Raw genomic sequence first — 14,065 nt, 5'->3', positions numbered from 1 at the left:
ATACTTAAATCTACAACAAATAATGTTTTTGGGAAGCCAAAAAACTATTAAATATGGTATTTTTCTATTAACCTAAAGTAGTAAACTATTAAAATTAAATTATACTAATATGTTTAATATATATTCTTGTAATATCTTTTGAAGATTTACCTACATCAATCTCCTCCATTAAAAAAAACTCTGATCGAGTTTACTAATTAATTTGAACGTTATCTTGATTGGTAATCCCTTGATAAAAACATTTTATTGAATTATGCATAGGAATCATCATATATTCAAACTTTACTAGTGAAGAAATAGATTATGTCACTAAAAACTTTCAACTATATACCTCAAATGTGACTCAAACTATATTTTCATTCAAATAATAAGCTTGAAAACATCTTGAATATGCATGATTAAAAACCATAAACTTCGATGAAGATTGTCCGATAAAATAAAGTATCAATTTATGTTCAACAACTTGAGATTCACAGTTACTAGAAAAAAAAGTCTACACATAAAGTAAAAATAATTGGACTAAGGTCAGACTTGAAAAGTTTTTCATGTTCCTTATAGTCAATTTCCTTGCCAACTTCTTTAGAAAAAAACAAACCCCTCACAGTGTAAATTGATAGTGATGATGTCTAAGAATGACTTTAAGTTATCATTCAGGATACGAAGATTTGATGAACCAAACTATCATTTTCACTCTCTGATTATAGGACAAAACCTACAAAAAACTCGAAAACCTTTCTGACGGTCAAATAAGTGTTTTTGCAGTTAAAGAATTTAATTGAAAGTGTGAGTTTACAATTGAACCTTCGAAGCCCTTGTTAGGACGAACTTGTTGCTTTTAGAGACTCGACTAGCCGATGTATGACGATCAACCGAAATGATGCGGCAGTAAATCGCCGACTTAGATGAGACCACTCTTTTGCGGTCGTAGACTCATCTATGAACATTGTTGTTTCTCTAGTTATCAATCGAGAAGTCGGTTTCTCTCTGTCTTGGCTTGATTTAGACAAAGTTTCCTTTCTCTAACTTATAGAGAGATCTGTATCGAAATTGTGCCCAACAGAGGAAGAGGATGGCCGTTGGATGGGGATCTAAGGAGATCCCGCTTCCTGCCTGACGCGGGATAAGCGCAGGCCGTTGGATCTCGCTGACCCAACGCGCCTAGCGCTATCCCGACACGGTCCCGCTTCTCATGAAGCGTGACCGTTAGATCTTCGCGGATTCCCGCGGACAGAACGCCAGCCGTCCAGATGTGGACGTGCGTGCGTTGCTCAAACGGTCCCCAATCTGACTTGTCCTCTTCGACGATTTAATCCCTATTTCAACCGATCTTCGTCCAAACTTTAACCTTGAATTTCTCATTCATCCGGAATCGGATTTGAGTGATTCTTGGCTCTAAATTGAAGAGCTCGACGAGACGAACGCAATGGTGCATTCCGTTTTTGAGTTTGACGAGTCGAGTCGAGCCAAAATTGGCTCCGATTCCAACAATCCCCCACATGAATGAAAATTTGAGGTTTTATGCTATGATATATGCAGACATACTATACTGACAGACTGACACTGACAGAGCTCATAAGCGGAACTTCGCTGCATCGGAAGAAGGTAGTCTTTCGACTTTGAACCTTTCCTAGTGAATAACTACAAGGTCTACAAGGACGGCAGTGAACTTTTTGTCTTGAACTGAGTCCTGGGAATTGTAGTCCAAAATAGCTATCACACAGCTAATCCCTTACTTACTTAGGTTCTCGGTTGTGTTCATTTCGGCCCTGAACAATCCCGATTTCATGTGTGCTTTAGAGAAGTCGGCCTAGACGACCTTCTCACGGAACCGGCATCAATTCACACACATATAGGTTATCCGTAATAAGGTATCCTGCTATACCTCACGTTAGAGTCAAGTTCTAAGTTTTCGGATTCATTAAAAGCTTAATGCTTAACCTCTCAATGCAGGTAACACTGTTGTCATCCTAGGAATGGGTAAGAGATAGAAATCTCTTACAGTGTTACTGTCGAGTCAGGATATAGCTTCAGTTGCCCTTTGAACCTAGATCGTGGGATCTCCAGTCATCTAGGTAGGGTTTCACCATGCCTTTACTCATTTACTTTAGGCGTTAGCCCCATTCCCCTTGATGATGCAACTACTAACTCTCTAGATAACCCTTTTGTAAATGGATCCGCTAGGTTATCTTTGGATCTTATATAATTTATAGTTATGATCCCTTCAGAGAGAAGTTTCTTAACGGTATTATGTCTTCGACCAATGTGTCGAGACTTACCGTTGTACATCTTGCTTTGTGCTAGTGCAATCGCTGCTTGGTTATCGTAGTGTATGTTGATTGCAGGCACCGGCTTTGGCCATATTGGTATATCTTCAAGGAATTGTCGCAGCCATTCTGCTTCTTCCCCTGCTTTATCTAGAGCAATGAATTCTGAATCCATTATCGATCGAGCAATGCACGTTTGCTTCGAAGATTTCCAAGATATGGCAGCCCCTCCCAGTGTGAACACATATCCACTGGTTGACTTAGTGTCGTCGGTATCTGATATCCAATTTGCATCTGCATATCCCTCTAAGACTGCGAGATATGTGGCATAATGGAGTCCGTACTCCTTCGTCTTTCTTAGATACCGTAACACTCTCGTTATGGCGTTCCAATGTGTGTTATTCGGGTTACTCGTAAATCTACTTAGCTTACTGACTGAGTAGGCTATGTCTGGTCGAGTACAGTTCATTAGGTACATCAGACTTCCAATAATCCGAGAGTACTCTAATTGTCTTACTGCGTTCCCTGTATTCTTCATTAAGTGAATACTTGGATCTATCGGAGTATTCGCCACTTTTAGGTCATCATTGCTGAATTTTTCTAAGATTTTCTCAACATAATGCGTTTGAGATAAACTTATCCCTTCAGCCGTCTTGGAAACCTTAATTCCAAGAATGACCTCCGCTTTCCCTAAATCTTTCATGTAGAAAGTTTTCGCAAGCATCTTTTTAGTTGTATTAATGACATCTAAATTATTTCCCATAATTAGCATGTCATCTACATACAAACATAGAATAACACATCCTTTCGCAGTGATCTTTGTATAGACACATTTATCACATTCGTTGATCTTGAATCCGTTTGATAATAATGTGTCATCAAATTTTAAGTGTCACTGCTTTGGAGCTTGCTTTAGCCCATATAGTGATTTCACTAACCTACACACTTTCTTTTCTTGACCCGGAGCTATGAACCCTTCTGGTTGGTTCATATATATCTCTTCTTCTAGTTGTCCGTTTAAGAAAGCGGTTTTCACATCCATCTGATGAATTTCCAGATTATATAAGGATGCTATAGCTACTAACACTCTTATTGAGGTGATTCGACTAACTGGAGAATAGGTGTCGAAGTAATCTAACCCTTCTTTTTGTCGGAATCCCTTTGCGACAAGTCTCGCTTTATACTTGTCTATAGATCCATCTGTTTTCAATTTCCTTTTGAAAATCCATTTGCAGCCTAGAGGCTTACAACCCGGTGGGAGGTCTATTAGCTCCCATGTATGATTTTGCATGATGGTTTCTATTTCACTATTAACAGCTTCGTTCCAGAATGGAGCTTCTGGAGTAGCCATTGCTTCTGTGAAAGTTTGAGGTTCATTTTCTACCATATAGGTTAGAAAATCAGGACCAAATGTCTTGGCTTTCTTTGTCCTTTTGCCCCTTCGAGGTTCGAGTGTTGTTTCCTCGATTTCCATATCATCTTCTTTAGATGTTTCTGGATTTTCCTCTTCCTCATCTCTTACACGTTTTCTACTTTCAGATGAGACTTCTGAATTCTGTTTGAAAGGAAAGATGTGTTCAAAGAACTTAGCATCTCTCGATTCCAGAATGGTGTTTACGTGTATATCTTCGATTTCAGACTTCTGTACTAGAAATCTATAGGCGCCACTATTTATTGCAGGCCCTATGTATACACAGTCCACAGTTTTAGGTCTTATCTTGACCCGTTTAGGAGGAGGAACTAATACCTTCGCTAGGCACCCCCACACTTTCGTGTATTTAAAGGATGGCATCCTTCCTTTCCATAATTCATATGGAATTTTACCAGTTTTTCTATGGGGTAACTTATTTAATAAGTGATTCGCCGATAATATCGCCCCCCCCCCAAGTTCTGAGGTAAACCAGAACTTATTAAGAAAGCGTTCATCATTTCTTTTAATGTTCTGTTTTTCCGCTCTGCTACACCATTTTGTTGAGGTGTATAAGGAGTCGTCGTTTGATGAACTATGCCATTCTTCGCACATATCTCGACGAAAGGAGATTCATATTCTCCACCTCGATCGCTTCTCAAGGCCTTAATCTTTTTATTAAGTTGAGTTTCCACTTCGGTTTTATAAACCTCGAACTTATCGATTGCTTCATCCTTACTCCTTAGTAAGTAAACATAACAAAATCGAGTGGAGTCATCGATAAAGGTGATGAAGTACTTTTTACCACCTCTGGTTTGAACCATCTTTAAGTCACAGAGATCACTGTGAATTAAGTCTACAGGTTCTGTGTCTCGTTCTATTGATTTGAACGATGTATTAGTCATTTTTGATTCTACACATGTTTGACATGTTCGTTTTGAATCAATTTCGACTTTCGGAATTAACTCTAAGTTCATTAATTTCTTTAATGACTTGTTATTCACATGTCCTAGTCTTTCATGCCAAATATTAAAAGACTCAGTAATATAAACGGAATTATTAATCTTATTAATAATAGACGTCTTTGGCGTTACAGAGTTTACATTTAGTTTAAATAACCCCCCACCTAAGTAGCCTTTCCCAACATACATCCCATTCTTAGACAGGACGAAGTTATTTGACTCAAAGACTAGTTTGAACCCATTCTTGCTTAGAAGAGAACCAGAAACCAGATTCTTTCGGATATCTGGAGCATGGAGTACATCGTTCAAAGTTACTTCCTTTCCTGAAGTGAACTTTAGTATGATCTTCCCTTTTCCTCTGACCTGGGTGGTTGAGTCGTTTCCCATGAACAGGGTTTCTCCTTCACCTACTTCGTTATAAGAAGAGAAGAGGCTTTTGTCACCACAAATGTGACGAGTTGCTCCGTTGTCGACCCACCACTCTCTCTGGTTGTTAACCAGGTTAACTTCAGATACCACTGCACAGAGGTTCAAGTTCTAAAGTTTCTCAGTCACTTCTTCGGCTTCAGTAATCATAGCACATAGATTCTGAGTTTCGGTGTCTTCTACCAGCGAGGCTTGGTCATTCGCCTTCTTATGTCTTTTGCCGATTTTGGAACGACACTCCTTAGCTAGATGACCTCTTTTGCCACAGTTGTAACATTGGCCGAACCTAGTCATTTTCTTCGTCTTTCCTCCGTCTTTAGACGGATGCTGACGCTTCTTACTTGGACCGGTCTCTACGACGTTCACATTCGAGAGTCTTTCAGAGTTCTTCTCGGCAATGCGACTGTCCTCTTCGATTCGAAGCTTTAGGATGAGTTCTTCAAGACTCATATCCTTATTCTTGTGGCGGAGATAATTTTTAAAGTCTTTCCATCCCGTAGGTAATTTCTCAATCAGAGCTCGGACCTGGAAAGGTTCATTCGTTATCATGTTCTCTGCCTGTAGTTCCTGTAGGAGACTCTGCAGTTCTTGGACTTGGGTCATAACTGGTTTTGAATCAGTCATTTTGTAGTCCAAGAATCGTCCTACGATGAACTTTTTGACACCCGCCTTTTCAGTTTTATACTTATTGATAAGGGTGTCCCACAGTTGTTTAGACGTTTCTATAACCGAATATAGATTATAGAGTCCGTCATCTAAACTGTTCAGGATATAGTTCTTGCACAAGAAGTCTTCTTGTTTCCATGCATCTATTTCAGCGGTACGTTGCGCCTCATCCTCTATTTCTGCATGGGCGGGTCTCTCTTCAGTTAAGAATTTAACCAGACCCAATGTCGTTAGGTAGAACATCATCTTCAACTTCCATCGGTTGAAGTCAGTTCCCTTGAACTTCTCTGGTTTTTCCCCATTGTTGGTGTTAGGCGGAATGACTCGTAGAGTAGTTCTTGTTCGTGCCATTTCCTTTTCTGAAACACACAGAAAGTAAACCAAATTAATATCTTATAACCAGAGAAATAATCGTTATAAAATGTCTTAAGATTGTTGTTTCTCTGGTTATCAATCGAGAAGTCGATTTCTCTCTGTCTTGGCTTGATTTAGACAGAGTTTCCTTTCTCTAACTTATAGAGAGATAAACTATTAAAGAATAATGATTTATCAATATTCCTTCTTTCGGGCTAACCGAGATAGGTGTTAATGTAGTCGAGGCAAGAATAAATTCTCTTTCCTTAAGACATTTTACACCCCCGTAACAGTACCAAACGTTAGGGTGTATGCCTTCGGGATACAACGACTTTCCTTTCAGAGTTTTAAGATGGTACTTCTTTATTCTGAAAGCGGACGAACCTTTGTCAGTATTATGAGCTCTTGGACTAATGCGGATGATCTTCTAGATGCTTCGGAAATTCAAATTTCACTCGAAACTTCTTTCTTCCTTTTTCCAGATATTCTAGTCTGACCAGAACTTCAACAAATACTTCCTTAATTAGATATTCTAGGCTAACCAGAACTTCTAATTGTTAGAAGGGAAGAGAAGAAGAGAATGAATTGAATTGATGAAAAATGAAGTGGGTTTGGTGGGTTTATATAGGATTTGAATAAGTGCATTTGCCTTTTGGGTTCAAAAGACATAGCCGTTCGAAACTAGGGACTTTAACTGAATATTAAGAGTCGGTTCATCTTGGGCCATTAGATCAAGCTAGAAAACGCGGACGGAACGCTGGCCGTTAGATGCGTGAGATCTGTACCGAAATTGTGACCAACAGAGGAAGTGGATGGCCGTTGGATGGGGATCTAAGGAGATCCCGCTTCCTGCCTGACGCGGGGTAAGCGCAGGTCGTTGGATCTCGCTGATCCAACGCGCCTAGCGCTATCCCGACACGGTCCCGCTTCTCATGAAGCGTGGCCGTTAGATCTTCGCGGATTCCCGCGGACAGAACGCCAGCCGTCCAGATGTGGACGTGTGTGCGTTGCTCAAACGGTCCCCAATCTGACTTGTCCTCTTCGACGATTTAATCCCTATTTCAACCGATCTTCGTCCAAACTTTAACCTTGAATTTCTCATTCATCCGGAATCGGATTTGAGTGATTCTTGGCTCTAAATTGAAGAGCTCGACGAGACGAACGCAATGGTGCATTCCGTTTCTGAGTTTGACGAGTCGGGTCGAGCCAAAATTGACTCCGATTCCAACAAACATAATGTCGAATTTTTCTTCATGAATAGTTTCAATATAAACTTCGACTTGTGCGACCTCCACGTTATTTGTATTCACAACTAAAGAAGCACTACAATTAGATATTGCCTCAAAAGTTAGTTGTAATATAAGTGGTAGTTTCTTCTCTGATGTTTGATTTAATTTGTGAGGCCTTACCAATGTGTCCAATAATCATTGAAGAACTTCAAAACAATTTATTGATATAAATCACCCGGTAAATGTCTATCAATAAGTAGTTGGAATCGGTATTAAGTACCCTTGTCTCTTTCTTGAAAAGTGCAGTTTCTTTTAGTTGAAAGGATAACTGCCGTTGATCCCTCCAAAAAGTTACACATCTCTTAAATTTATATATGCTACAAATTTGACCATTTCATTTCAGGGATTTTATGTTGAACAAAAATTTTTCTACCTCTATAATCCAATAAAAAACACTTTCAAAATGGAGAATAACGAAATCTTTTCTTTGATCCAGTTAAACAGCATCTTACGAACTTCGTTGATCTTTTCCATCTTTGGCAAATCCGTCGATATATCCCAAAATGATGTTTGCGTAGCTGCTATTAAATCAGACAAATTTTTCACTATGATACCAACTGACGTAAAACACGATAAGAAAAGCTTGTAACTTTGGCCAAAGCTTCCAATTGATGAAATCTCTCAAGCTGGAATCATACAAATTGTTGAATAACTGAATTGATTGGAGATTTTGATTCCCAAGAATTGTAGAAGTTTTTTTTTTATATAGTATTAGACGTTTCCTAAACCTAAATAAATTCTAAGTTAACAAAATACTTAAATCTAAAACCTAAAATACTTCTTAAAATAAAAATTACTAAATATTGCATTGTCAAACTAATGTGCAATACAAAAATTTAAATATATTAATTTAGAGTCCATGGGTATATAGACCAAAATCATTTTCATAATAGGTATATAGACCAATCTTCCCAAAATATGGACATTTAGTCCTTTTACAATAAGGGCATAAATAACTCATACTTTATTGATAAATACCCTCCATGTCCCTCGTCTAATAAATCCGGGGTTTTTAAATTTCGGAATGAATCCGGAAAGTTTCCCAAATCAGGGGGCGTGATTTGGGGGAGATATTTAGGTTATAAACTGAAAAAATTTAATAGGAAGTAACGGATCAAGGATATTTTCCAAAACAGATTTTTCAAAACAGATTTGGAAAACGGATATTTTCCAAAACAGATTTTCTCTCTCGTCCTTTCAGATTTGGAAACCAAATCTATATATCACTTTCTCTCACTTAATTTTCAGATTTGGAATGAGTATATTTTCTGAGATCAATTAGCGTGATTTGGGGGTTAATATTCAAAACATATATATCAACTTTCTCTCACTTAACTTTCGTTTTTTACTCATACATAAACACACATCGAATACAAATTATGAAACAAGATCGTAAATTATGTGTTATTTATTAGGGGTGAGCAAAAACCGAACCAATTGGCCGAACCAAACCAAGTCGAACCGCACCGACCGATTTTTGGGCCGAACCGATCACCGTTCGACTCGGTTCGGCCGAAAAACCGAACAATCCAAATTCGGCTTGGTTTGGCCTCGACTTGAGTTTCTAGAAACCGCCCAAACCGAACCGACCGAACCCTAAGGAAAAATGAAATAATAATTTTGTAAAGTTAGAAAGTGCTAAACTAAAAAGTAAAAAAATTAGAAAACCCCTAATCGAATCTTCCATACTACTATCCGTCCTCTTCCCTAGTTGTTGTTGTCAGCTTCATCAACCACCTATTCAACTTGATCGAAAGGTTTTAAAGGTAAGTCTTCACTGATTTTCTATTTACTACAACCTATTCTTAGTTAATAACTTAAAATTATAGATTTGTATTCGTACTTCTATTTATTTATTTATTTTTGTAATCGTGGAAAAGTACGATGAATTTTTAATTTTTATTTTTAGCATATGTAATGGTGGAAAAGTATGATGAGTTCTTAAATTTTATTTTCGATGTATGCAATGAAATGAATGACATTAGTTTACAATTTTCTCTAAAATGTGATCGGTTAAACCGATCAATCGAACTCAACCGAGCCGAACCAAACCGAGTCGAACCATGTCGGCCGGCCGAATGATCGGCTCGACTTCGGCCGACGATTTAGTCAAACCGTGACTTATTGGTTCGGCTTCGGCTCGAGCCAAAACCGAAAAAAACCGACCGTTGCTCACCCCTATTATTTATGACGAGGAAACCATCATTTGTCATGTATACAACGTAATTTATCATATGTGTGTGTGTCATCCATTATGTACCATTGAATACTTAAATTATTTTCTGACATAAATTACTTGTTTTTTACGCGTACATGTCCATTATGTACCATAAATTATAGTAACTTGTTAGGAAATGTAAATCTGAAATCATGTTTTTTGTTATAAAGTATGTGATTTATTATAAATTATATATACTGTATAGTAAATAACACAACCTTTGTACGACTGAAACGAAATTTTATTGAACAATAATCTGTGTTTTATTGTAAATGCAAAGAACATAGTAGACTAGGTAACTTAAAAACAAACTCCGTCAGAATGTTGTCCGAGCTCTCGATCCTTACTGTCTTTGGTCTTCCAGGTTTACGGCGAATCAAACATGGTAGTGTTTTTGACTCTTCATTAAATGTACATGGTTCATCGAAGTTAGGGGCAGGGTTTATATGTTCCTTGTAAGTCTTCACGTAAGACTCCGTTGTCCAAACAGGATCATAAAAACAATCTTCTTCATCGTAATTTGTACTTCTATAGTTTATGTGATGATTCTGTAAGAAATTCCATCAGTGCTGGTTTACTACAAAAAAAAAAACATATATATTAGTTAAAAAAATTTATAATCAAATTTACATACATTAATAATGAAACATTTAATAAAAAAACAAATGAGATGGATCATAAATAACAGGTACAGATCAATAAATTATGTATAATGTATTGAAAAGTACAATTGTTTATTAGGTTAAGAGAAGTTTTATATGCTTGTCATGACCACTGTTCTGGTAAAAAAAAGGACGTGTAATGTTGGATAAATTTTGCATACTTTACGCACCTTTGTTCATTAATACTATCATCTTATGTGAAATGTATGCAAATTGTATCAGAAAGTATGGTAATTTATCGTGAAGTAACTGTAATTGTTATTCTGTTACAAGAATCAGAAAGGATAAACATCAATATATTATTAGCAAATTGTATCAGAAAACATGGAAAGTTATCGTAAAGTACCTGTACTTTATATTCTGTTAAAGGAATAAGTGTGGATAATCACAAAGATCAAGAACTGTACGGACAGATGATTCTGATCTGCAAAAAAAAAAAAAAAAAAAAAAAAAAAAGAGGATTTAACGTAGATCTGAAGAAATACACAATGAACATTGGAAGGAGAAATAACATACTAACATTGAGCACATCATTAAATAAGAAATAAACATCAAAGATCTTAAAGAGTTATGAAAGTTTTAGAGAGAGAAAATATAAATCTTTCATTCGAAGGTAGTTAAGATGGAAACAGATCTCATGTAGTTGGATCACAAATGTAATATGTTCAATAATAGAGCATCGTAATCTGATAATGGAAAAAAGAATCATCATTAGATCTTAACAATGGTGTTAATACAAAACTGAAAATTTTAAACCTTATAAAAGATGAATGATTTTCGAGCAATCTAATGAAGATGAAAGAAAAGTTCTGAGATTAATGGAGGTTTAACAACTAGCTTCGAGTTTAAAAGAGAGGAAATAAAAAATTTCCGTTACAGAATATAATGAAGGTAAGATTACTTTGAATAGAAATGTGATTGGAGAGAGAATGAGGGAGATAAAAAAGGAAAAGAGATATGCTAAGATTTTTATGGTTAATCGGTTACATTAGATAAGGAAGGTTATATTCGGTATTAAGAAAGATTAAGTATTATAGAGATTTGTGTTTTCTCTCTAGATGGACCCAAATGGACTAGATATCCATTTAGATTATTATTTTGGTTTTCAATCTCTTTATTGGATTAGAGAGGATTAAAAGTCCTATTAGGGGTCGTTTTTTGGGCTATAATCCAAAAAATTCATTAACTTATCCACGAGCCTTGTAATATCTTTTGAAAAATTCCTTAGACAAGTTTAATGTTAAGTTTAAGGGTAATGGCACCCAACTTTGTGACCAGCTTCCCGCCTGGCCCCCTACTTTACGAGAAATACCCATATGGCCCCCTATTTTCGTTAACTTTAACTTTCCGTCACTCTCTCTCCTCCATCTCTTTTTCTCTCTCTACCATGTCACGCCACATCATATGTACGCCACCTCATCACCTTCTCCGGCGGAGGTCGCCGGCCGGCGACCTTCAAACTAAAAAAAAAATTATTTATCTCCTCTCTCTCTCTCTAAGAACTCCGGCGAAGGAACCCTTCGCCGGAGTTTGTCTGTTCTAACAAACAGACCAGATCTGTTCTCACGAATAGAGGTCTGTTCGTGAGAACTGACGGATCTGTTCTCACGAACAGAGGTCTGTTCGTGAGAACATACGAACTCCGACGAAGGGTTCCTTCGCCGGAGTTCTTAGAGAGAGAGAGGAGAGAGATAAACTTTTTTTTTTTTTTAGTTTGAAGGTCGCCGGCCGGAAATTTGGCCAGTCGGCGACCTCTGCCGGAGAAGGTGATGAGGTGGCGTAACAGATGAGGTGGCGTGACATGGCAGAGAGAGAAAAAGAAATGGAGGAGATAGAGTGACGGAAAGTTAAAGTTAACGGAAATAAGGGGCCATATGGGTATTTCTCGTAAAGTAGGGAGCCAGGCGGGAAGCTGGTCACAAAGTTGGGGGCCATTAGGGAAATAACCCTAAGTTTAATCAGGAATAAGTATACAATTCCAACTAAATTCATAACTTGGTGTTTAGTTCATGCATATATGCCATAAGGCCATAATTATAAGGCTATAATTACAAAATGAACCAAAGGCATTGTTTGGGAGGTTAAAAGACACAAAAGAAGTAGAATAAAAAAAACGTGGATTAAGTATTACGGGAAAAGAAACGGATTAGGGAGGCGATAAGTTCGTTAGAACTAATAATATTTATTGCATATCGATCTACGTATGTTAGTCACTAATGTTGATGAACCTAATTGAGTTAAATGTCATTTCAACAAAAAAAAAAAAAAATAATAATAATTGAGTTAAATGTCCAAGGATACGAAGAAGACAACAATTATGGAAAAGTGATGCGTGATTTGGTACACACGAGGGTTAGTCTGATGCATAAAGTTTATTTTGTGGAGCCTTGTAGGAAAGGTCTATATAGGGTTTTTTGTTAGTGGTCCATTTTACATGGGCTTAACAAACAAAGACTAGAGGGGCTTACATATAAAAAAGAAAATATAGAAGACAAAAACCCACGTGAACCTTTCCCATTGAAGTCTGGTCTCTTTCGTACCATAATAATTTATTTTATACTTATGAAGTGGGGTCCATTAGATTGATAATAGGGTTAATTCCGTTCGGCTCCCTATTTGTGACTAATTCACCATTTTAATCTCCATAAGTGTCTGATAGTTTGATTTGATTTCCAAGGGTCAAAAAAATTTCAACTTCTACCGGAACTACCCTTGGGGGCCAAAATAGAATTAATTGCGTTTTAAAAATATAAATGTCACCTCATCTCTCTCCCTCCCTCTCTCTCTTCCATTTCATCACCTCTCTCCCCCACTTCATCTCTCTCGCCACCTCATCTGCTTCTTCGGCAAAAGTCGTCGACCAACCAATTTTCCCTCTAACAACCTCCAAACATAAAAAATTACGTTCTCTCATACCTTCTTCTTCCCCTTTCTTCTCTTCTTTTTCTCCAGTACCTCTCTCTTTCTATTTTGTCTGACAATCCCCTTCGTTGGAGTCTGGTTCCAGATCTAGATGAATCTAAATCTGGAACTCCAGACGGAAGTCTGAATGGAAAAACCAGACCTTCGTCTAGAGTTCCAGATCCAGACGAAAGTCTGCAAACCAAACTCCGACGAAGGGGATTTCTCCCCCCTCGCCGGACAGAGAATATAAAGAGGGTGTAAAGAAGGAGATGGAGTAGAGAGAAAGAGAGAGTAGAGAGGGAGAGAAAAAAAGAGGGGGAGGGAGTAAAGAAAGGGGAAAAAGGATGAGAGAGAAAGTAAAAAAAAATTTGTGTGTGTTTAAAGGTCGAGGACCTTCGTTAGAGAAGGCGATGAGGTGGCGAGAAAGACGAAGTAGAGGAGAGAGGTGATGAATTGGAAGAGAGAATGGGAGATGAGGTGGCATTTATATTTTTAAAAGAGTTTGTAATTAATTTCATTTTGGCCCCTAAGGGTAGTTCGGAGAAAGTTGAATTTTTTTTGTCCTTGAAGACCAAATCGAACTGCCAGACATTCATAGGGGCCAAAACGAAATTAACCCTTAATATTATACAATTATTTGATTTGGCGGGGGACTGTGCACAACTGCACATGCTTACTTGCCTAATTTGAAATAAATTGGGATTACTTTTCCTGTGGTTGGAAACTTGCATCAGAACGGACCTATGAAATTTTTTTGAGAAAGAAATTTCCATTTTATTAATGATGGACTAGAATCCAAACATCTCATATGCCTTTGATATTTATATCATGTGAATACAAAAACGAATTACATCATGACGATTGAGAACACTTTACTGCCATAAATACAGATAATTGGACCTTTAAAGGTCA

This window comes from Eschscholzia californica, unplaced genomic scaffold (assembly GCF_041429995.1).
Source record: "Eschscholzia californica isolate CP2 unplaced genomic scaffold, dmEscCali1.0.p SCAF_4, whole genome shotgun sequence".
Lineage (NCBI taxonomy): Eukaryota > Viridiplantae > Streptophyta > Magnoliopsida > Ranunculales > Papaveraceae > Eschscholzia > Eschscholzia californica.
This window is presented reverse-complemented; position numbering follows the sequence as displayed.